Source organism: Triturus cristatus, chromosome 3_2, assembly GCF_964204655.1.
Source record: "Triturus cristatus chromosome 3_2, aTriCri1.1, whole genome shotgun sequence".
NCBI lineage: Eukaryota > Metazoa > Chordata > Amphibia > Caudata > Salamandridae > Triturus > Triturus cristatus.
In genome coordinates, this window is record NC_140584.1 from 504,620,158 (window position 1) to 504,647,038 (window position 26,881).

The 26,881-nt window shown below is 38.6% G+C and overlaps 1 protein-coding gene across 2 annotated transcripts in view; it reads right to left on the bottom strand.

Moving 5' to 3' along the window:
- Positions 1-26,881, bottom strand: part of GALNT18 (polypeptide N-acetylgalactosaminyltransferase 18) — a 1,553,208-nt gene that overhangs the window by 114,480 nt on the left and 1,411,847 nt on the right. The window lies entirely within an intron of this gene.

Below are 26,881 nucleotides of genomic sequence, written 5' to 3' on the forward strand. Positions count from 1 at the left end.
AGGATTTTGTAGCAACATTTAAGCTAAATAACATTTTGTTAGATCACTATTATGCATTGTATTTACTTAGCATTCATGTCATACTTCCCGTTTTGCATTGTAACTCGTACCCCAAAAATAAAACTAATGACAAGTGATGAACCTGCTGTTTGAAAAAAAAACCACTCTCTTCCACAATGATTTGCTTTTTGCGACTTTAGTTAGCACTACGATCTTAATTTCACTGGAAATGCACCAAGGGTTGTGGGCATAAAAGTCCCTCTGCTTTTATATGCAGATGATACCCTACTGATTTCTAAAACTCCAGAGAGCTCCAGACCCTGGTTGATCGGTTTGCTGCTTTTTGTGATGAACGGGGGTTGATAATTAGTAATACAAAAACATTTATGGTTATTAATCCCCACAGGTCGTTTTGAGGCTCCATCGCCCTTGATGGAAATAATATTGGCAGGGTACCATCCTTTGACTATCTTGGAATAAGGCAAACCAAGTCTATGCAATGGCTCCCCCAAGTCAAGAAAAGCAATTTAAACTAATGCCAGCACAATCTTTAAGCTGTTTTGTGCCTCAAAGACAAGACTTGTTTCACCAGATTTAAAGGTTTACAAGGCCAGGGCTGAAGGTAATGCCGAATCGTGGGCCGAACTATGGGGTACATATGGTCTTACATTGCTAGGCGTAGCAGAGAATAACTTCTTAAGATCCCTGTTGTCCCTCCCGAAAAGTACACCACTGCTCCCCTTAAGGTGGGACACAGGTATCCATTCCATTTTTTCGAGAGCACAGCTATGACCCCTTTTACTTTGGTGCTTAAGGATATAGTTGAAGCAGATGCAAGCCATAGGATAAAGTGGGTATGTTACGTTAATGGCATGTTGACCCAATTGAGCTTAGAAGCCTATTGGCCTGATTGCGAGGTTTGCCCACCTCTTTCTAAACAGACACTTAAGGGCCCCTCCTTGGCTCATATGTGGGGTCTAGAGGTCAGCAACAGATCTCCTGGGTTGCTCACTACTAAATGTTCAGATTTTAAACCACATTGTCAGTTTGAGCGCTTCCTAGATTTTATCCCACTTCATGCTGCTAGAGTCCTGTATATTAAATTCTGCCATGGCACTCTACCACTCCAGACTTTTTGCTCAAGATGGAAATCAAAAATTGCTGAAACCACTATTTCCCCAGTGTGCGGTTTATGCAGAGGAGACTCTATCCCACTTATTTTTCTTCTGCCCCGGGTACACCAGACCGAGAAAGGGCTGGGTCCTCCCGATCTGCAGATTACTGGCGTTTAGGCAATGCTCAACTGCGCTTAGGGTGTTGCATGTTGACACCAAAGAATCTATTGCTTGCGCTGTGGCAAAATACCTGCACTGGAGCTAAAGTATTAGAGCCAGAGTGCTGGGGTAGTACTATCCTGACGATCAGTTGGGGGATGATTGTAAATTAATTTGTATAAGGTCTTTGTGAATTTTGTATAATTCCTGCCCAACCTCTCTTTGACCTTCCTTTTTATTTACCAAATTATTTTAATGTTTTTGTTGACTCTTTTTAATGTATAGCAGATGTTGTACATCCACATTTTATGGACTTGATCCTTTAGATTCTTTTTTAACTTTTGAACTGTGTGTTTCTTTCGCACTTTTATGGGTTATTAAACCGAATAAAGTATTTTGTGGAATATATATATATATATATATATGTATATATATATATATATTTCAAATTAAGTGGATGAGATGGCATACCACTATCAGCCTGACAATGACTCTGATTTTGGACTTGATCCTGCTACATTAGTCATCCCCCTACACCCGCCAGCTGCTCTCTAGAAATGGGTGAGTTCCCAGTTTTAATTTGCAGCACTGTTCAGAGGGGTATATGCACTGATTTTGTATTAGTGGAGAGGTGTGGCTCACTGGTTAGAGGCGGCAGACCCGTAAGCAGAGAATCGGCCAGGGACCAGGGTTCAATTCCCGACGCGGCAGGGTCGTGGACCAGGGTCAAAACGGACTCGATAATTCTCGCCTCGGTACCTACTCTAACCAGGAACACACTCGGCAACTCTGGGCATTAAGCTTGCCTCATCTCTACAACGGCCCCCCACAGACGCCAGGGATGCCTGGTTTCACCTTGGAGATACCCAGAAAGGGACCATCTCACAGGGATAGCCAGGACGGGTTCCCCAGCGGTCTACAGCGCCGGGACGCCCCGTTGCTGGGGCAGCTGTGCGCTTTACAAGTCTACAACATTTACATTTACATTACGCTACAAAACAATTCTAAATCCATTGTAACATTTATGTATTATGTTATGTAACGCATCACAGTCAAATTGCAGGTGACTACAATGCCGATTCTGTTGTTCTTCTATTATCCAAAGCGTTAAAATGTTTTTGTGGCTGTACCAGGACAAATGAAAATTCAGCATGTAGCAGGCATTGACGAATATTTTGACTAACGATCAAGCAGAAAGAACCTTGAGAGGTGACACGCATTCCTTCTTCAGACACAGAAGTAGAACCAGTGCTGTATCACATGAAAAGGATGCACTTTCCAACTTTTTAAGGCACTGAATTCAGAGAAGTCATTGGCAGTGCCACCTGTAGGCATTTTGTGGGTCCTGGCAAGACATACATTCAGTCCCCTTGTTTGGAGCACATTTGAATTCATCACCCATTTCCAGATCATTCAAGCCCTCAAGATACTGACCAATATGTCATAATAGGTTAAACGTTCAGTTACAAAGTCACACTAAACCTGCTGAAAGCTCAAACTTCCATCATCCGCAGGCCAAATAGTTCAATAACAAAACGTGAACAAGCATTGATAAGGCGATTTCTTTGTGCATCAAAACACATGTAGAGAGGTGACAAGCGCCCAACAACCAATAAAACAGGCCTGCAGTATGTCTAAACCATGCTGCACAATCAACAGGAAGATTTTTCAGTATGGCGTTTTGTCCTCTCAGTTAACAACGAACTATACTGATACTTCAAAAAGTGAAAAGATTGCATAGAAGAACTCCCCAAATCACCACACCCTAGTGAACCCCAGCCCCATTCCAAGGGAACCCCTAAAGACTGTTATTATGGTTGTCATACATTACCCAAAGGAACAGTTCATTATGAATTAAAATATTTACATGGCGTTTTGACATTCACTCCCTCTGTTGCCAGAGTGAAATAAATTCGCCTCCCACCTTCCTAACCATGGACATTAATACTAGTGGAACCAAATGCACAAATTACATTCTCTCCAGTTTCAAAGAATCAGTATCAATGCGGTTTCTCTTTTAAAACCAATAACGCATGGTGCCGCCCAGAAGTTAACTGGTCACCTTTCAGTTGTGTTTAGGTGTTAAACTGGTGAAGTAAGGGGAGTATGGCACATTATGCCTTATATGATGCCTAGTCATTATGTATAATTTATACAATGCTGTCACACAATTTGATCTTCCATTGCACCACGGCTGGACTGGGAAACAAGGGCCAGATGAACGACAATTTCCTTTTGCGACTCGCAATTTTGCGCAAAAGGAAATGTACTAATGTGCCTCAGACACTACTAGTGATTCCCAATGGGGTTGCAAATGACCTGCCTCATCAATATTCATAAGGCAGGTCACAATTTGGGACCCATTGGGAATAGGCAATAACACAGGGATGGTGACCTGCTGAGGACAGCAGACCCCCATGCCTGTGTTTGCTTTTAAAAAACGGAATGTGTTTTAAAAAATAAAAATGAAAAGTTTCATTTTTTTAAGAGCAGGCATTGGTCCGTGTGACCACTGCCTGCTCTTAGAAAACAATTTTGCTACCAATCACAAAAGCAAAGAGGTCCCATGGGTATCCCTTCTCGTTTGCAAATGACCAACCACCAATTTGTAAATTGGTGGTAGATCTGATTGTTTAGCAACCGATCCCTTACCAAGAGTGATTTGCAAAACCTATTTTCCAAGTCGGTAACAAAATAGGTTTGGTGCATGCTTCAACCCTTCATAGCAGTTGCAAATAGCCCAATTTCCAGTTTGCGACCGCTAGCTGTTGACCTTCAATAATCAGTCTCCAGTGGCTCCAGTACCCAGGAAATAGATGGCATAAATGGTAGTCGGCCATGTTTGCTGCATAATTCCAAAGGACGTGCTTATAATAAATCTTAGTTATATGGAATCAAAGGCCCCCTTACTTATTTATCTGAAATGGAGATTCCAATTCAATTTTGCTATTTTATTCAATTCCTCTCTTGCCACAAATAGATCCTGTCATCCTATAAATCATGAGCAGTTACCTAATGAGGGGAGAGTGATAAAAAGTTAAGCATATAATGAAACCTTGTCAGAACTGTCGCTTTGAAGTGAATGTATTAGGGAAAGGGCAATTTTGGGTAAATCTAGTACAAAGCTGGAATATATTACAGAAAACAGAGCTTGAAATGAGAAAGTGGTGCCAGTCAATTTCCCGAGTTCCAGCACTACGTATTGAGAATGACATGTTTTACTCCCCATACTAATGACAGCTCACTTTTGTTCTATAATTAAACAACAAAGCCACAGAAAACGTGCAGCTACTTTACAATGCAGTATGATTATATAAACAGTGGACCTAAAAAGTATGCAGATTTGATATAGAGTTTAATTACGTTTGAGCTGTCGTGTAAACGGTCTGTCGACCTAAAATGAAGAAAAAAATAAAATACTTAACATGACAGAAGACTTAAGCAAATAAAAAAAGAATCCATTAGATTTAAAAAACAAAGATTAATTATTGAAACATAGTTGAAATGATGCTTTATTTGCCAAACAAATGTATCTGATAAAGCCTGTTCTCTAAGTTTAGGGAAAATGTGGTATGTACTATGGCCCTCATTTGTGCTGCCTTGCCTACTCCATATCTATGAGGCCATTCAAAGCCTCGCATAGTGGCAGTGCGTGGCCTCATAGAAATGATTTTGTAATCTGCACCGCTGGAGCGTCACAAAAAGCGACTCTCTGGTAGCGCCGGGGGCTCGTAAATATGCCCCTATGTCTGAGAAGACGATAAATGCATGTGAACATGTGCAAAGCTGGACACCGTAAGCATGAAAAGTAATATCAATAGAGCTGTGAATAAGCCCATTGTATTAAAAAAAATCATCAAAACTGTGAGAAGTCGAAAAATATTCAGGAATGCAGTTAAATAAATCTTTCCTTTGAAATGAAAATCATGCAAATGATTGTAATTGCATACGTCTGTTGAATAGCTTCTTATCATTGCTATAAAATGAAGCTGCCATCAAGATGGCACAGTACAAAACATAATGCAAATTGCTGCAATATTTAGCAAGCAGGGAGTTCAGGGCGAATGCAGAAACCAGGTTCAGGCTCACTTAAACCCTTTCAAAGAACTTCAGAAAATAGGGTCTATGAGTGCAATGTAATAGAATGGAACAGGGTAGAAACAATTAGTCGACTGATGAAGTTTTATGACTCAAGCAAGGGGAGTAGCAGGAGTCAGTTACTAAGCAGGAGACATAAGTAAAACTAGCCATGAGCGAGAATGTCAAATGTTTTTGTCATGGACCGACCCCAAGGAGATTCAAAGGAAGCAGCGGTATCTTATCTATTCATCGATTAGTGTATATATATATATATATTCACTGAAAAAACCATAGGTTTCACACACGTTATAGTTAGGAATTAGCATTTAAAAAACCTTGCTAATTCAATGAAAAAACCATAGGTTTCACACATGTTATAGTTAGCTGGACATTTTACTCGTAAAAAACCAATGAAATTGCCCCGTTATAGTTAGTTCAGCTAACTATAACTCGCGCGCCCGCAATGCACTGCTGATGACGTCACATATTACATCACTCATGACATGGTCAGTGACATCACTCATGACATCACTGATGACATCTCAAATGACATCACTGATGACCTCACTGATGACATCATCCAGTGAATGTGTGTTTTTCTGAAAATTAAATATGTTTTATATATGTATATCTCAAGGTCGATGGAAGAATAAATGGGTATATAAGTGTCTAAATGGATGATTTGTTTTTGAAAAATTGATTGTGTAACTGACTGATTAAGTGTATCTCTCACTTTGTGTATAAGTGGCTGCATGGGTTGGTGAGTAGCTACATGGGTGTCTATATAGGTTATTAGTTGTTTTTTTGAGTATCAGTCTGAGTGTCTGTATGGTTCGGTGGGGGGTATTACGTAGTGCATAGGTGCATGAATGAGTGACTCACTGTTTGTATGTGTTGAAGACAGCATGTGTGCAGGACTGTATGGGTGGATGAGTGTGTGTATGGGTGTGTTAGTGAGTGAATGACTGTCTCAATAGTGTCTTCAGGAGTAACTACATATGTTTTAAACTAGTATATGTGACTATTGGTGTATATATGTGAGTATATGTGAGAGGGAGAGATTGAAAGAGTTCCTGTATGAATAAGTATGTGTTTCTATAAGTGATTGTTTAAAAGACTAAGTATGTGTAAGTTTCCGTAGAAGTAAGTGTGGTGGTGTGTGTATAACTGTATATGCAGGTGAATGTATGTTTGATTCTTTATTAGCATGAGTGACTATGTGTGTGAGTAACTCTATGGATGAGTGGCATTGTGTAACAGGATGTATAGGTGTATGAGTACATATGATGAGTGAGTACATGTATGAGTGACTGTATAGGACTGTTGGTGAATGAGTGGATGTGTATGTGGATCTTAGAATTACTGAAGAGGTTGTTGTAACTGGTATTGGTATGTCCATTGTTTTGAAATTTTTAGTCTCTATTTTTGAATGTGTGTATCAAAGCTTATATTAAGGTGAGAGGAGGTCTGCCACTCTATCACAAGGATGATGTCATCAGTGATGTCATCAGTGATGTCATTTGAGATGTCATCAGTGATGTCATGAGTGATGTCACTGACCATGTCATGAGTGATGTAATATGTGACGTCATCAGCAGTGCATTGCGGGCGCGCGAGTTATAGTTAGCTGAACTAACTATAACGGGGCAATTTCATTGGTTTTTTACGAGTAAAATGTCCAGCTAACTATAACATGTGTGAAACCTATGGTTTTTTCACTGAATTTCTAAGGTTTTTTAAATGCTAATTCCTAACTATAACGTGTGTGAAACCTATGGTTTTTTCAGTGAATTTCTAAGGTTTTTTAAATGCTAATTCCTAACTATAACGTGTGTGAAACCCATGGTTTTTTCAGTGAATTTTCAAGGTTTTTTAAATGCTAATTCCTAACTATAACGTGTGTGAAACCCATGGTTTTTTCAGTGAATTTGCAAGGTTTTTTAAATGCTATTTTTTTCTTTTATTCTTCATTTTTTTCAAACATATTTTTAATTTAATTTTCTTATCTTTTATAAAGACTATGCTTAAATTTTTAAAATCCTTAAATATTTTTTTTATATATATTTTTTAAAATAAACATGTAAAATGTATTTCCAGATTTTTTTTTTTTTTTTTTTTTTTTTTTTATAGTACGCGTACCGTAAGCTCACGGTAAGCGTACGGTTTACGCAACGTCCGTAATCTATTTACGCTGCTTGCGCATAGTTACGTACTTTGCGTAGCCGCGCGTACTGCGCGTGGGACGCGTGCGCGCTTACGCAACACGCGCACGTTACGCGGAAGTGCCGGGAAATGACTGTTATGCGCATGCGCGCAAGCGCGTGTCTTTTTTACGCGCACGCGTACTTTTTGCCGTAAGCGTACCGTAAGCGTACCGTAAGCGTACGGTAGGTCATGTGATCTTGAAACACAACTTTTGATTGGTTGAAACTACTTTCAGTTCTAGAACTCTCCTACACCACACCCATTCCCCTCATTTCTGCTTGTGATCCCTTGGGAGAAGGAGCTGGTTTGTCTTTGGGATACGATGGCAGAACAGCAGAGCTCTTTTGAGAGTGAGGCTAGCACCAGCAGCACTGTCTTGAGGCAGAGAGCGAGGAAAGTAAAGCCTTCTTACGTTTGGGAGTATTTTACTTTTCCAGAAGGCCAGCAAAAGGTGAATGCACCCTTAGTTACTTGCAAGCTGTGTAAGCGTGTACTTTCTAGAGGTAATCCTAACAGGAAGTATTCCTTTGGGAATCACACCATGAAGAGACACCTCCAGGAAGTACACAGAAGGACACATGGTCATCTTTTTGGAGGTAACTCTTCAGAAAGACGAGCCAGTACATCCACAGCAGCTCAGCCTGGACCATCATCTGCAGGGCAGACTCCTTCTTCTGCAGGTCAGGTGAGCCCTTCATCTGTGGGGGGAGAATCTCCTTTTGCTGGCCCTCTGGAAATTAACCCTCGGTTTGCGAGGGTTGAAGTACGGTGCGCCACTTGTCACGATCTAATTACTTATAGGGAGACCAGTGTTTCCCTGGTGAACAGTAAAATAGATCAGCACACTTGTCGTACCGTCTAATATTCCCAATCTTTCTTTCCTCTGTCCCTGCATGAACACAACGGTTCTTTTAAGAGCCAACCTTATCTTTCATCTTTTTTTTTTCTTTTTTTTTTAAAAACGTTTTTTTTTTTTTTTTACCGTACGCGTACGGTAAGCGTACCTTTTTTTTATTTTTTAAAAAAAAACACTAAAAATCATTTATCTCATTACAAAGTCCTTGAGAGACTACAATTTTTATTTTTAACTTACCATACTCACTCAAAAAAATATTTATTCATTTGTTTTTTTAAAAAATAGTTTTTAAAATGGTTGTAGTTTCCGAAAATTTTCTATATCGATCTGAAAATAAAGAAAAAAGTATTAATATTTTTTATCCATTTTATAATACAATACACATATTTACATTTTTTACAAAAAAATATTTTTGCCTTATTTTTGCTGTTTTCAGAATATATTGCATTTCACTATTAATTGTGAAAGCAATTGCATTCATCATTTTACAGCGGGCAAAAAAAATTAACAATCACAAAGATTGTATTAAAAAAGCCCAGAATGTCTTCTCACTTAAACTTATCATTACAGAAATGCATATTATTCTAAAAAAATATCATCTAAAAACAATACTTTTTTCTTTAAAATACCGTCTGATATGTTTGTTTCAGAAGTATAATCACAATATTATATCTCAAATAACTCCAAAATACATCTGATTTTATTTCCTTTAGGCCAAATAGTATTTTTTTTTTTTTCCTGGAATAAATTTCCAAGGGAAAACCATTAAAATTCTAAAGTTTAATCTGTCCAGATCTCACCAATTCTCTGTAACATTTTGGTTCACGAAACTTTTTGAATAATTTATTTAGTCCACAATAGAATTGCTTACTTTTCCACATGGCCAAATAGTAATTTTTTAAATCATTTTTGAAAAAATTTCCAATGGCAGTCCAATAGCATTCCATAATTTAAAATGTGCAGAAGTTACCGATTATCTCTAAATTATTGGTTTTTGAAAATTGCATTAAAATTTAAAAAAGTCCACATTACAATTGGTTATCTTTCCTTTAGGCCAAATGATAATTTTAAAAATCTTTTTTCTACAAAATTGCAATGGTAATCCAGTAAAATGGTAAAATTATTTTGTCCAGATCTTGCCAAATCTCTCTAAAATTTAGGTTTCAGGAAGATTAGATAGGAATTTGCTAAATCAAAAGGCAAACGTTGTTTGAAAATCAATTGGGAATCATTACACAGTGTCCAGCCTTTTTCACATTTTAGATAAACTGTGTAATGTCCAGAAGTAACAGTAGGTCCATCATGGAAAATTATTGCAACAGTTACAAAAGTTTTTCCTGAAATTGATAATTGCTGTCCTGTAAACTTCTTTATTAAAGTATCCAATTTTGATCCATCAGCTCTACATCGTTGCATCATTAAAATTACATACTGTCCGTATTCCCTTAAAATTAATGTTGAAAACATGTCAGAATTACACTCACCACATTTCATGCTATGATTAGCATCTTTAACTAATTTTGCAAAAGTGACTGTTTTACTCTCTGGCAATGTCAAATAAATAAACCTTTCATTATCAACAATAGAGCCACATATATTATAACAATTATCACAACTATGTTCCCATTTATAAGAGAGACCAAAAAAAATGTCAATGGGAACTCCTTCTTCTTCCACTACCTGAAGAAAATACATCAAAAATTCGTGTGCATCTTGCTGTTCATTTTGAGAAAACTGTGTTCGTCCTGAACATACATCTAAAAGTTTTCTAATTTCAGTAGCACTTTCTATTTGAGTTTTATCTTTACTCAGCTTTTTAAAAAGGAGACTGAGCTCTGAACAGAATCTTTTTCCCTGATTTACTATTATCTGCTCTTGCAAACTTTCCAGATAAAATGCAACATTCAGCACTACATTAGCGTAGCAGTTGACACCAGAGCTATTTTCAAAATGACATCCTACAACCTGTTCTTCATTTTCCTTATTCTTTTTGCTTGCAATTACATCACTCCTCTTTTTTTTCCTCTTCTCTACATCTTCATTACAGATATTCTCATTTCTCCTTTTACGAGAAACTACACGTTTCTCCAACACAGGATACTGACCTAAATGAGGAGCATAGCTTCTTCTTAATCTATTATACTCCTTTACACAGTTTGTATCAGCACTAACTTTTGAGTCATCAAAGTCTATCATGAATAAACCTGATAATGTTTTGACTCGTGACAAAGCTACATATGCCATACCTTCTTTGAACACAGTTGAACCAATGTTCACAAATGCACAATCTACAGTCAATCCTTGAGACTTGTGGATAGTTACAGCATATGCTAGTGAAAACGGAAACTGCTTCCTACGTACATATAAGTCTTTCACAAGCATGAAACGAACTGAACAACGACAAATGTCTTTAACTTCCTCTATCTGATCAAATTTTATCTGTAAACATTCAATTCCTTCTTTTTTCTGATAATTAATAAAACCCACAACTCTTCCCATCGCTCCATTCACTAAGCCTTTCTCAACATCCAAATTTCTCCTTAAAAACACTCTACAGTTCATGCAAACATAAAGATTTTTTTCTAATCCTGCTGTTTTGGAGATGTTCTTCTCTAGTGAGTCCAATTTATTTTTCAGTTTGCCTGTTACTGTGACTGTAATTCTTCCATCCTCAATTTTGTCCACTGCTTCCAATTTCCTGATGTCTTCCTTTTCCAATTTCAAAAGCTCCTCATTAAATATTGAGCATTCACGTAGAGTTGGCATTAAGCAGATGACACTTTTGTTTTCTGCAATATTCTTGTATATTTTCTCTGCAACTATTTCTTCCTTTGGAAATAAATTATGTAGCAGCCGACTCTGTAATGCTTTTTTCCCAACATCTGTGAGTAGTCCAATCCTGATATCTTTCAGAATACTTCCATATTCTTCATCGTTTGCTTGCCTCATATTAGTTGTAAGTTCCTTGTACTCAAAGAAGGACCAAATATTTGTATTTCCAATGCTTCCCAATGACTTCTTTGTGTCTTCATGTGTCACAGTATTAAACACTGGTTGTCCTTTAACTGGAGTAAGTTGCAAAAGATCGCCAAAAACTATGACGTGTTTTCCACCAAATAACACGTCATAGTCTGTCTTCAAAATTTGCTGCATTCTTAAATGCACAAAGGCAAGCATTAAGTTTGATACCATGCTCACCTCATCAATAATGAGAACTTGCATCTTCTTCAATACTCGTGAAACTTCCAAGGATGCTTCTCCAGTTAGCTTGTTGAATTGTATTTTGTTCTCATGCTCCACTGGTAACATTAGCAAACGATGTAAGGTGATTCCTTTTATGTTATATGCTGCTAACCCAGTTGGAGCAGTAACCACACAAGACAAAGTAGAATCCGTTTTTTGCTTTAGGTAGCTTCTGATGACTTTAATTAGGAAACTTTTTCCAGTGCCAGCTTGTCCGCTTACATACATCCTGATTGGATGAAATGATGTGCATGAGCACTCTTTTTTGATATGTAGAAATCCGTGATCAATTTTGTTTTTGATCTCTTCATAAATTTGTTGCTGCTCTTGATTCAGTTGTCTTTCCAAATTTTCTAAGTCTATAAATTCTTCTTGAGCTTGATTCATAGCCGTTTCCACTTCATTCATGGCTATTGATGCTTCATTTTCAACGATTGGTTGTCCTAGGGGATCTTGACTGTGTGTTCCTGAACTTTGGCTGTCCTGAGAACTGTCTCTAGCTATTTCTGCTGCAATTGTAGTTTCCTGTTCAATTTCTTCATTTAACATTTGCAGATAAGTTGAGAATGTACTGCATTGTATGCTGTCTTTGCAAGCATTAAAAGAATCTTCATAGCTCTGGAATTCTCCCAGTAGTTCATCCTCTGTACGCCATGGTTTAAACAACTGTAAAAGAGCCAAGTAGTAAAATTCTTTCTTGTCGGTAGTGTCGCAACTCAGCTTCCGGTGATTTATCAAACTTCCTTTGGTTTGCTTCACCAAACATCCTTCTTCACCAACAACTTTATATTTTCCACTGTTGATGTCTTCTGCAGCTTTCCGTGAATAAATGTAGTTCTGCAGCACTTCATAGAGACACATGTTCTCCAGATGATGACTTCTCTTGGGATAATATGTGTCCAACATGTTTGTTTTCAATATGTCTGTACTTTCTGGGTCATTCTCAGCCAAATATTCAATTTCTCCAACAGATTTCAGTACCCGATTTCTCATTGCTGCAAGGCCTAAACTTGCCCAAATTATTCTTCTTGACTTCGAGTAGAGACTTGCAGAAGATAACCTATCTGAACATTCGTAGGATCCAATTTCTCGATGCGATAACATCTTCAAACTGAAACTGTACAGCTTCTTACTGACAGTCTTCTCGTGAGAAATCTCTTCCCACATTTCCTTCAATTCTGTTTTTTCTGATTTCGTAATGTAAGACGTTACATATCGAGCAACAGCAATGGAATTGTCAGCAACATACTGTATATCCATGTTAGCGTTCCACATGGATAAAATGACTGGGTTGTAGTCATTTATATTTTTTGATTCTTCTTTTCTTTTAAGGTTGTAGGTATTCTTAGGTGATTTTCTTGTGATAGTATGTCTCACAGCTGACATAAAACTGTTGACTCTTCCATTTGTAAGAACAGGTCTAGGAAATCCAAATCGACATTTAGTGTAGTATTTTTCTTTGCTCTTGTATTTCCGTCGACAGTATTTTCCACACCGATGACTTTGGAAACGTAAAACTTGCTCCTTTAACTTGTTCTCTTCTGTGCTTTTAGGTATAGCACATGTTGCATATTCTTCAATGTAAGATAACACTGCTTCATCAGTATCTGTTCCAAACTTTGGGGCATCCTTGATCCACAGCAGCATATGAATATGAGGAGCACCTCTTGCCTGGTACTCTTTTCTCCAAAAGAAATCCACTACTTCTCCAAGGGGTGGATTTTTTTTATTGCAGATGAAGGACATCATAGCCTCAAATCTATGATTGAAATATCTGCAAACCTTAACCGGATCCAATGAGCACAGTTCTCCTGCTGTCTTGTATTCGATGTTTTCAATGTTTGAATTGGCCTCTCGTAGAAAATCCAGTAAATCATCCCAAGCGTACTCGGCGCAGCTTAGGGTAAGGAACCATGTTGGTGTTCCTAAGTTGCGTAACATGCATTTTAGTTCACCATGGCGTCGGTACCAATATTCATTTGTCCCACGCTGACAAGCCATCAGATTGATCAGTTGTGTTTCCAAATGATCATCTCGGTGCTGCACTTTCTCCATAAAATCCTTAGCAGACACATTTTGTAAATGTACTCCACTTTTTAAAATGTGATTTACTGCATAAGACAGTGCAGACAAGTCGCTTTCAAATAAAAGATGGAACAAATAAGGGATACTTTGTCGAAATCTGGGATCTTCAGCATATAGTCTTGTAGTCCGATACTCAGAAGCTGGAATCTGTTCTGGACGTTCATCGTATCGTCCTCCTTTTCCTTTAGGAAACAGCTGGGGAAAACATCGAGCTTCCAAGCTCTCCTCCCATACACTCACGGGATTTCCTTTTGCTTTCTTCATCTGAAAGAGATCAATATTGTCTCCCATAACTTCTTTCGAATGGAGAGGATGTATGCTAAAATGTTCATAAATTTCTTCTTCCTTTGACTTGTCCACTTTTTCAATTTGTCCAGTTGGTGTTTCTGTGTCTCCTTGTAAATCTTCTTCTTCTTCTTCTTCTTCTGCTATATAAATTGATTCATACCATTTGTTATTTTTTTTCAAATACAAATTTGCTCTTTGTACTTTCCGCACATCTACCAGCTCCTGCCAAATCTTCTTATTCTTTGTAGGTACACCATTAACCAGAATAATTAATGGTTCAGTTTCCAAAGTATCCGCATCAATAGTTTCCATATTTTTTTTCAAATCCAAGGGCAAATACACCACTCTACCTTTTAAACCTCTCAGTAAATCTGAAGGAGGTAATTTACCAGTTTTGGGCTCCATACGTACTATGGTCTGGAACGGATGAACACATTGAATGAGTATAGACTCATATGTATTTAATTCAGAAAGTTCAGCAGGAATAGCATCCAATTCTAAATTATTATGTACAGCTCTGGTCGGCATTCTATTTTCCTCTAACTTGTTGTAGCAGTATTTACAAATACGCTGATCTTCACCCAATTCAAAACAATTTTCAAGAAATATATATGTGGCAAAATCCATCCACTTATAATTATCTTCATTTTCACTCTTTCTGTAGAGATCAACATTCCTAGTTTGTTTTCTATAATGAGTTCTGCGGCAACAAATACAAGTAACATTTGGTCTTTCATTAGAGACTATTGCAAATTTTGTTATGTGATCATTAAATGTGTTACTTACAGAGGGTTCTACATTCTCTTCCACTTCTGCCTCATTTACTGTGTCCTTCTCTGCACTGTTTTCTTCAGGACCAAAGTAACAAAACTGAATTTCATCAACAACCTTCTCTACATCTGATACCGTTCCTCGGAACAGAGCCCTATTCAATTCATTTAACTTTATTGCTGGACTTTTGGCAAAATACAACCGTCTCACAAACTTTCTCATTTCAGTATGATGAACAGCCAGCATCCTAAAATGATGGAAAACACTATTGCACACTTTTCTAGATAGACAAGCAAGAGAATGACCCTGCAAACCAGTATTCTCTCTCACTCTGCATGGATCCAGACTTTGAAGCACCTTAATCTTTTGTTTTACACTTTTTTTACTATATTCTCTTAGAAACTCTCGAAATCTGTCAATAGATTCCTGACGCACAGTGCAAATACTACTACAATTCCAAGTGTACACTGGGGCTTTAGGACGTCTCCCCATTGCCTCATCTGCCATCACTTGTACCTCATCTCTTGGAACCATTATCTCCTTCTCCATTATGCAACCATTTTTTACTTCGTATGAACGACCTCTGGTGTCAACTGCATGCAGCAAACTATTACTTTGAAAATAGCTTTCTTCATTAAAAAAAGGTTCACTACTTGAACTATGCATCCACTTTCCTAAAAACACTTAACAAAAGTTTGTTCTGTTCACTACTCTTTTGCTTTTGCTTTGTGATTTCAGTACATTAACCATTTTATCTAATGTACGCATCCTATTCAAAATTAATATGAATAGTTTCCTTTTTAATTCTAATGCTTTTGCTGCAATGGCTTCAATTTCTTTTTTTCTCTTATAATATTTAGCCTTTTGCTTATATTTCTTTATATCCTTTATCAAATTGGACATAACTCTTCTCTGAAACATTTTTCTACGTATCTCTTTAAATGCTGTTTTTCTGTTTATGTTAAACTTTTCAATTGCAGAAGGTATATTTGCATTAACTAAATCCTCAATTTTTTGCTGTTCTGTAGGTTTTGTTACATTTTTCCGAGAACAGACATTTTGTACATTTTTGTTTGTTTTCAATATTTTGTTTAGGAATTGTTTTTTTTGCTTACCAGAAGATTTTTTCTTTTTCCCAACATCAGCATCTTCTACTAACTTTGGTCCTCCAGTTGTCCTCAAATATAGTTTTTTTTTAGCGTTTTTTGAACTCGAGATTTTGTAGGCATCTTAAATTTTGTTCACTGTTCTTCAGCAATACCTGAAAAAAACTAAAAAAAAAATCCTTTATTGTATTTAAATATATTACTACATTTCTTTTCACAACAGTCACAAAACGAAATTTCTTTGCCATTTTGAATGCACACAAACTGCTCTTTTTTTAAAATTTATTTAAATGCACATGTCCAAGCTTTTTTTTTTTTTCAGATCACCACCGTGTGTATTCTCTGTGACTGCCTACACTCCAGCAGGGGCAACCAGCCTTAGTGATGCTGAATATATTTGCATTACAGACTTAAACCTGAAAACCCCACTCGCTTCTAATTACTGTGCATGACTATACATGGCAAGCACATGGGTGTGTGCTAAGCCTCTGCTTTTTCCCCCAAAAATTCGCTCCTCTTTTCCATCTACTGCAACTGTGAAATCACCAGAGGAAGACGCAATAAATTTCTGCCTATAATTCTTCTATGCACACAGAGTCATGTTATCACATTAGTGCCAAAACGAAATTTCTTTGCCAATTTGAAAGCACACTTACTGCTCTTTTTTTTTTGGGCCAAGTGAAAATCTCTTTTTACACTTTGAAATCACTTTTACAGACTGACACATTCTGAAACCTTTTTTTTAAATTTATTTAAATGCACATGTCCAAGCTGTTTTTTTTTCAGACCACCACCGTGTGTATTCTCTGTGACTGCCTACACTCCAGCAGGGGCAACCAGCCTTAGTGATGCTGAATGTATTTGCATTACAGACTTAAACCTGAAAACCCCACTCGCTTCTAATTACTGTGCATGACTATACATGGCAAGCACATGGGTGTGTGCTAACCCTCTGCTTCTTCCCCCAAAAATTCGCTCCTCTTTTCCATCTACTGCAACTGTGAAATCACCAGAGCAAGACGCAATAAATTTCTGCCTATAATTCTTCTATGCACACAGAGTCATGTTTTCACATTAGTGCCAAAACGAAATTTCTTTGCCAATTTGAAAGCACACTTACTGCTCTTTTTTTTTTGGGCCAAGTGAAAATCTCTTTTTACACTTTGAAATCACTTTTACAGACTGACACATTCTGAAACCTTTTTTTTAAATTTATTTAAATGCACATGTCCAAGCTGTTTTTTTTTCAGACCACCACCGTGTGTATTCTCTGTGACTGCCTACACTCCAGCAGGGGCAACCAGCCTTAGTGATGCTGAATGTATTTGCATTACAGACTTAAACCTGAAAACCCCACTCGCTTCTAATTACTGTGCATGACTATACATGGCAAGCACATGGGTGTGTGCTAACCCTCTGCTTCTTCCCCCAAAAATTCGCTCCTCTTTTCCATCTACTGCAACTGTGAAATCACCAGAGCAAGACGCAATAAATTTCTGCCTATAATTCTTCTATGCACACAGAGTCATGTTTTCACATTAGTGCCAAAACGAAATTTCTTTGCCAATTTGAAAGCACACTTACTGCTCTTTTTTTTTGGGCCAAGTGAAAATCTCTTTTTACACTTTGAAATCACTTTTACAGACTGACACATTCTGAAACCTTTTTTTTAAATTTATTTAAATGCACATGTCCAAGCTGTTTTTTTTTCAGACCACCACCGTGTGTATTCTCTGTGACTGCCTACACTCCAGCAGGAGCAACCAGCCTTAGTGATGCTGAATGTATTTGCATTACAGACTTAAACCTGAAAACCCCACTCGCTTCTAATTACTGTGCATGACTATACATGGCAAGCACATGGGTGTGTGCTAAGCCTCTGCTTCTTCCCCCAAAAATTCGCTCCTCTTTTCCATCTACTGCAACTGTGAAATCACCAGAGCAAGACGCAATAAATTTCTGCCTATAATTCTTCTATGGACACAGAGTCATGTTTTCACATTAGTGCCAAAACGAAATTTCTTTGCCAATTTGAAAGCACACTTACTGCTCTTTTTTTTTTGGGCCAAGTGAAAATCTCTTTTTACACTTTGAAATCACTTTTACAGACTGACACATACTGAAACCTTTTTTTTAAATTTATTTAAATGCACATGTCCAAGCTGTTTTTTTTTCAGACCACCACCGTGTGTATTCTCTGTGACTGCCTACACTCCAGCAGGGGCAACCAGCCTTAGTGATGCTGAATGTATTTGCATTACAGACTTAAACCTGAAAACCCCACTCGCTTCTAATTACTGTGCATGACTATACATGGCAAGCACATGGGTGTGTGCTAAGCCTCTGCTTCTTCCCCCAAAAATTCGCTCCTCTTTTCCATCTACTGCAACTGTGAAATCACCAGAGCAAGACGCAATAAATTTCTGCCTATAATTCTTCTATGCACACAGAGTCATGTTTTCACATTAGTGCCAAAACGAAATTTCTTTGCCAATTTGAAAGCACACTTACTGCTCTTTTTTTTTTGGGCCAAGTGAAAATCTCTTTTTACACTTTGAAATCACTTTTACAGACTGACACATTCTGAAACCTTTTTTTTAAATTTATTTAAATGCACATGTCCAAGCTGTTTTTTTTTCAGACCACCACCGTGTGTATTCTCTGTGACTGCCTACACTCCAGCAGGGGCAACCAGCCTTAGTGATGCTGAATGTATTTGCATTACAGACTTAAACCTGAAAACCCCACTCGCTTCTAATTACTGTGCATGACTATACATGGCAAGCACATGGGTGTGTGCTAACCCTCTGCTTCTTCCCCCAAAAATTCGCTCCTCTTTTCCATCTACTGCAACTGTGAAATCACCAGAGCAAGACGCAATAAATTTCTGCCTATAATTCTTCTATGCACACAGAGTCATGTTTTCACATTAGTGCCAAAACGAAATTTCTTTGCCAATTTGAAAGCACACTTACTGCTCTTTTTTTTTTGGGCCAAGTGAAAATCTCTTTTTACACTTTGAAATCACTTTTACAGACTGACACATTCTGAAACCTTTTTTTTAAATTTATTTAAATGCACATGTCCAAGCTGTTTTTTTTTCAGACCACCACCGTGTGTATTCTCTGTGACTGCCTACACTCCAGCAGGGGCAACCAGCCTTAGTGATGCTGAATGTATTTGCATTACAGACTTAAACCTGAAAACCCCACTCGCTTCTAATTACTGTGCATGACTATACATGGCAAGCACATGGGTGTGTGCTAACCCTCTGCTTCTTCCCCCAAAAATTCGCTCCTCTTTTCCATCTACTGCAACTGTGAAATCACCAGAGCAAGACGCAATAAATTTCTGCCTATAATTCTTCTATGCACACAGAGTCATGTTTTCACATTAGTGCCAAAACGAAATTTCTTTGCCAATTTGAAAGCACACTTACTGCTCTTTTTTTTTTGGGCCAAGTGAAAATCTCTTTTTACACTTTGAAATCACTTTTACAGACTGACACATTCTGAAACCTTTTTTTTAAATTTATTTAAATGCACATGTCCAAGCTGTTTTTTTTTCAGACCACCACCGTGTGTATTCTCTGTGACTGCCTACACTCCAGCAGGAGCAACCAGCCTTAGTGATGCTGAATGTATTTGCATTACAGACTTAAACCTGAAAACCCCACTCGCTTCTAATTACTGTGCATGACTATACATGGCAAGCACATAGGTGTGTGCTAAGCCTCTGCTTCTTCCCCCAAAAATTCGCTCCTCTTTTCCATCTACTGCAACTGTGAAATCACCAGAGCAAGACGCAATAAATTTCTGCCTATAATTCTTCTATGGACACAGAGTCATGTTTTCACATTAGTGCCAAAACGAAATTTCTTTGCCAATTTGAAAGCACACTTACTGCTCTTTTTTTTTCGGGCCAAGTGAAAATCTCTTTTACAGACTGACACATTATGAATCCACCATGTGTAACTACAACAAAAACAATTCCCATTTCTATTATTCATTTCTTAAGTTACCACATACATCCCCTCTCAAACTGTAAACTCACCTTTAAAATTAGTTAGTTGTGAAAGAAATGTGTCACTCAAACAGCAGATTATCAGAGCCAGGATCTCTGTTCTGTACACCTCTCTCCTCTCAGCAGAACCAGATAATGGCAAACTTTCCCTCTATTTTTCCACACATATACATGTAAGTTTCAAATCTCAGTGCTTCCCCCTTTTTTTCAAATGTAATGACACATTTCTATTGGTTGAAAACCAACCCTTTTCCAAAAGTACCCTGCCCCCAACTTGACTTCTGCCTAGTACCCTTCCCCCAACTTGACTTCTGCCTGCTACCATAGCAACAGCTCATGGAACACTGCTGTGTGCAGTTAGGTCAGAAGTTCGACACACAATGTTTCAATTCCACAGAGCAAGAGTGCTTGACTTTTCAATCCTAACTGCAAATCCATAGTACTGTTCTTTGGTTACACATTTTTTTGTACCAATACAAAACATGCTTCTATTAATTTTCACATACAGCCTAGTTTTTTTTCTAGAATGGTATGAAACAGCCAATCAGTTCTTTTTGTTTTGTTAAAAATATGTATGCCTCCATTTCCAAACTGTCTTTCTTTTCATATTGCCATTCTACTGAAAGACACCTCCTGAGTGCATCCAGTTCTCCTTTGAAGATGTTCACAGTGTGGATTGTAGGGCACAGCTATGTCTTCTGGAGTGAAAAGTTTGCAGAGAAAACAGATATGGTGAGAGACCTTGCTTTGCCAAATGTAGACATTAAATGGATTGGTCAGAGAGGGTTAAAGTGGCACCAATTGATGCCATTGGTGAAATCCTTCATGCAAATCCAACACCCTGACCTCATAATAGTGCACTGTGGTGGCAATGACCTAGGCACTTTGACTGGGGTAGGTCTGGAAATGCTTATGAAGGACACCTTTGCACAACTGTTTACACTTTTCCCTAAAACTGCCTTTGTGTTTTCCAACATATGCCAAAGGCAAAAATGGAACTGGTCCAATCATTTCTGTCCACAGATTGACAAAGCAAGAAAGCACGTCAACAAATCTGTTTCTGCTTTCCTCCGTGACTATGGTATGGGTGCCATTTACCACAACAACTTGCGTTACGACATGCAAGACATTTATAGAGGAGATGGTGTGCACTTCAATGATGAAGGGAACAGAGTCTTCCTCTTGAACCTTAGACTCTGCATCGGTACTTACTTGTAGGTACCACTAAAAAAATGACTCCATAAACACAACAGCTCTTTTTAGAGCTCCCTAATTTCTAAACTCTTAAATCTGATTTTCATTTATTTATTTTTATTTTTTTTACCGTACGCTTACCGTGAGCTTACCGTACGCGTACCCCGTGATTTTTTTTAAAATCAATAAATGTTTTTTTTGTACTTTTCTGTCCTTCTTTGACCCCCTTACAATTGTTAGGGGGTCTGTAACTCTCCTCATTGCCCCCTTTCCTTGTTTTCACTCTTTTTTTTCAGAGTGAAATACACAAAATGGCGGCCGCCGCTTCCTGGTTTCGGCCGATTCGAATGTTTACTAAGATCTAAGAGCCAATCAGAATCGCGCTCGCGCACGCCACCGTACGCTTACCGTAAGCGTACGGTAAGCGTACCGTAAGCGGGCTCAGATATATATATTGATTTAAAGGCTATTTTCTCAAAATCTACTGAACTGATTTACACCAAACCTACAAAAGGCACTTCCTTGACCTACGGACTACCTCTCTGCCAAATTTCTAGTAATTCTGTTCAGCCGTTCGGGCTGTAGGTCGTTCTAAAGGTCCTATGGAAAAATGCATGGGAAAAACGCGTTTTGGGACCCCCCTTTTATCTCAGCCCCCGCTTGACGGATCCCCCCGAGACTTTCAGGGTAGGAGCGGACCGTAGCGCCCCACCTATTTTGAGAAATTCGCGAGGATTCGTCGACCGGCGCCAAAGTTATTCAAAATAGAATGTTGAGGTTTTCCTATGGAAACGTGGTCCTAACTATAACTACCTACTGGCGACCGCCAGTAGGTAATATTCACTGAAAAAACCATAGGTTTCACACACGTTATAGTTAGGAATTAGCATTTAAAAAACCTTGCTAATTCAATGAAAAAACCATAGGTTTCACACATGTTATAGTTAGCTGGAAATTTTACTGATAAAAAACCAATGAAATTCCCCCGTTATAGTTACTGTAGGCAACTATAACTCACGCGACCGCAATCCTCTGCTGATGAAATATGTGTCTTTATGAAAAAAAAATATTTGTAATATATATATAGCTAAAATTTAATGGAAGAAGACATGGGCAAATAAGTGTCTAAATACAGTATTAGCATCAGCAGAGGATTGCGGTCGCGCGAGTTATAGTTGCCTACAGTAACTATAACGGGGGAATTTCATTGGTTTTTTATCAGTAAAATTTCCAGCTAACTATAACATGTGTGAAACCTATGGTTTTTTCATTGAATTAGCAAGGTTTTTTAAATGCTAATTCCTAACTATAACGTGTGTGAAACCTATGGTTTTTTCAGTGAATTTGTACGTTTTTTTAAATGCTAAGTTACTTTACGCCATTCGTGGCGTGCACGCCCACTTAACGCAGTTCGTTCCGTGCGCGCACGGTGCGCTTCGCGCACCGCGCACCCACTTTACGCAGTTAGTGCCGTAAACGCAAGGTGGGCACGCAGTGCGCTACGCGCACCGCGTGCCCACGTTACGCACCGTGCGCACATGGAGGACATATTATGCGCTTCCTTGTGATAGGTAATCTGTTAAATTTAATTTGTAAGTGATGACAATAATATGCCATGCACAGAGAGTGTTTTTTTTTTTTATTAAAATTTTTAGCGTAAGCGCACCGTACGCGTACGGTAAGCGTAATCGGCGAAATTTTCAAAAAATAAAAATTTACCGTTTTTGGCCTTAGGGGATCTTTGAGGATTCAACTAACATGGCTATGTGCATGGGCGCTGTCTAAACAGCCCCTTTATATGTTTTTTGCCTTTGTTTACAGCCCCCCCCTCAGAGTGCGAGAGAGAAAATGGCGGCCGCCGCTTCCTGGTTTCGACCGATTCGAATGTTTACTTAGATGTAACAGCCAATCAGAATCGCGCTCGCGCACGCCACCGTACGCGTACGGTAAGCTTACGGTAAGCGTACCGTAAGCTGGCTCAGATATATATATTGATTTAAAGGCTATTTTCTCAGAATCTACTGAACAGATTTACACCAAACCTACAAAAGGCACTTCCTTGACCTGAGGACTACCTCTCTGCCAAATTTCTAGTAATTCTGTTCAGCCGTTCGGGCTGTAGCCCTGTCTAAAGGTCCTATGGAAAAATGCATGGGAAAAACGCGTTTTGGGACCCCCCTTTTATCTCAGCTCCCGCTTGACGAATCCCCCCGAGACTTTCAGGGTAGGAGCGGAGCGTAGCGCCCCACCTATTTTGAGAAATTCGCGAGGATTCGTCGACCGGCGCCAAAGTTATTCAAAATAGAATGTTGCGGATTTCCTATGGAAACAGGGTCCTAACTATAACTACCTACTGGCGACCGCCAGTAGGTTATATATATATATATATATATATATATATATATATATATATATATATATATATATATTTTTTTTTTTTTTTTGCAGCTAGGACCTACTTTTTGCCCAACCTCAGGCTTTGACTACGCACGCACTAGAATTGATCTTTTTAAATACATCAGAAAGCTGAAATTCCAGAAAATATATCTGTTGCATCCCAAAATTGGAGGTCTGACAACAACAGAAGACTTAGGAATCAGCGAGTCAGATGCCCTGACAGGTCATGATTTGGAAACCCTTTTAACAATGAGGCAACTAGGTTCCTCACCTTCAGACATGCTGTCTGGAGAACAATTGACCGATGAATACTTGGCGGAATCTGGTGTTAACCAAATAGGTGGACATAGTAACCTCAAGTTGAAGTCTCGAGCAATCCCGAAAACACCGTTTGACGCCATCGATGTCTTCAGTGAGGCAGTAGTTTTGGATTTGAAAACCTTGGCCAACCGTAAGGATTTTAATGAACGTCGCTAAAATATCCCTAGGAAACACTGGGAGGCCCTCAAATCTTTAGAGAAAGACCAAACCATTGAAATTAAACCTTCGGATAAAGGGGGAAACATGGTGGTTTTTAATAAAGAGCAGTACCAGGATGAAGCGATGCGGCAACTTAATGACAAAGACTGTTATTTGCCAATATCCAGAACAACTTATCTTGAAAGTATCGACAAATACCATAACCGTTTACAAACCTGGAAGGCAGATGGCCTGTTAAATCAAGATGAATTTCTATTCCTGAAATGTGAAGCACCCACGATTCCAACTTTTTACCATCTTCCTAAGGTGCATAAAAGTGTAACCAATCCCCCCGGCAGACCCATAGTGGCGTCCATTAACAGTCTATTGGAAAATACATCTATCTACATAGACCTATTTCTGGCCCCATTAGTCAAAGACTTGGCCTCCTATATTAAGGACACACAAGACTTTTTAAGACTGATTGAAGGTACTGCCTGGGAAGCTGATATGCTACTCATAACTTTGGAGATCACCAGTCTATATACCTGCATTGATCATGAAAATGGCGTTACTGCCATAGATTGGTTTTTGAACAAAAGACCTATGAAATATTACCAACACAACAAGATGCTGATACAAATGATTACTTTTTGCCTTACCAACAACATTTTCACCTTTGCAGGAAAATTGTATCGACAATTGCGAGGGACCGCGATGGGAACGTGCTTCGCCCCCAGCTACGCGAATCTTTTCGTGGGCTGGTGGGAGAAGCACGTGGCCTGGGGCGAGGCCAATGAATGCTGGGTGGAAAAGATCGCTCTTTGGGCTCGATACATAGACGATCTTTTTATAATTTGGCGTGGCAGCCGTACCTCGGCTGAGGAATTTGTGGCTTCCCTTAACATAAATGACCTTAACTTAAGATTCACGGGGGAAATCAGTGACAAGTCAGTCACATATCTGGATCTAGAGGTTTACGTAGATAATGGCACACTTTCTACCAAAGTCTTCAGGAAGCCCACAGCAGGCAACACGGTCCTGCATGCTGACAGCCACCACCCACGCAGTACCATAAAGAACATACCATTTGGGGAATTTATACGCCTCAAAAGAAACTGCTCCAAGGCACAAGACTATGCCCAGGTAAAAACAGAAGCCACTAAGAGATTCAGGGAAAGAGGCTACAAGAGCGCAGACCTTTCCATAGCTGAAACTAAAATCAAAGAGATTGATAGAAAAGATCTATTAATTACTAAGAAAGCTACTGAATCAAATGAAGGTCAGGCTAGGATGATAACTAACTTTAACGAAAAATCCAGCCAGGTAATGCAGATCTTCAAGAGAAATTGGCACATCTTGCAAACAGACAACATCCTTAAAAAAAAGTTGCCGGCACGCCCAGTAATAACTTACAAGCGTAGCCTATCAATAGGCGATTACCTTGTCCATAGTCACTTTGATCCGGTCCCCAAAGTCAAAAACAGAATAGGCCTTACGGGATTTTATCCCTGTAACCACTGCAAAGCCTGTAAATTTAGCGAAAAAACAACTACATACTCAGGCAGACCCAATGACCCTAGACCTATACGTAAGATGAAACTTTTCCTCAACTGCAACTCAGACTTTACTGTCTATTGCCTTACTTGCCCATGTGCCAAAAGATACATAGGAAGTACCATACACCCTACTAAAAAACGTATTTTGGAGCACATGCGGGCAATTACGAATAAAGATCCAGCATATCCGGTTGCTCGACATTTCGAGCAATATCATCAGAGCAACCGTGATCTTTTAAAATTCTATTGTCTGGATCAAGTGGGCAAGTCGGAGAGGGGTGGTGATAGAGTACGAAAACTTCGTATCCTAGAGTCAACCTACATAATAGATCTCCAAACAAAGGCCCCAATAGGGCTTAACAATGACGAGGAATTATGGGTCCACTTATGAGATGGTGGAAGTATACAAACTCTAGGGCATGTCTTCAAATGCATCTTAGATACCCTTCCATTGGGGGTCTGCTGTTACAATTTTTAATGTTAATAACACAAAACTGATATTTGTTTTTTCACTTTTCATTTTCTGTTTTGTAGCCTAACATATGTAAGTACTCTCTCTCAGTAGTTGGCCTTAAGCCCATTCAGGGCTTTATTATCACATAAGGACAGTTGACCAGGCAATTTGGACGGAATGCCTGAATTTAGGGGGGCAGATTGACAACATTAAGATTAGACGAATTAAGTTCCACTATTTAGTATAATTAAACTGTCTTGTGTTAGTCTCCTTGCCCCCTTGGTTCATAGATTAATCAATATCTATGGGGTTTGTACACATTCAACACTTAAGATAGTCCTAGTACAACCACACTTTGAATCCCAGAATATTACCAATCTGCATTCGGGCGTCTCCTACCTTAAACAGTTTGACATATAAACACCAAATGAGCCATTTGTCACTTTATACTGTCGTCCAACTTGTAATTTTAATTTTCACACACACTATTTGTATGAACGCAAGGCACTTTACTTGTTTATATTTGCTGTTAGAAGATGGCCGCCATGAATTTACGAACAATGTTGCTGCTAGTCCATCTTCTATGCTTGTATATATTTTTTGTCATGTGACATGTGATTGAAGTTTAAATGTGCCGTTTTTACGTAATGGAAACTGACATTGAAAAAGCCAGTCGGCGAAACGCGTCTGTCAGCGTTTCAGGGGAACAACGGGGGGGAACTTGCTGAATAAAGCATTCATGCTTTAAAGAACATTGTCCCTGGATTTTGCTGGAGTGCTCTTCGATTTACACGTTTTCACGTGTTGGTTGTTTCATATATATATATATATATATATATATATATATATATTGCTCCTCCGAATGCTTCAGTATGCCCACCACCTCC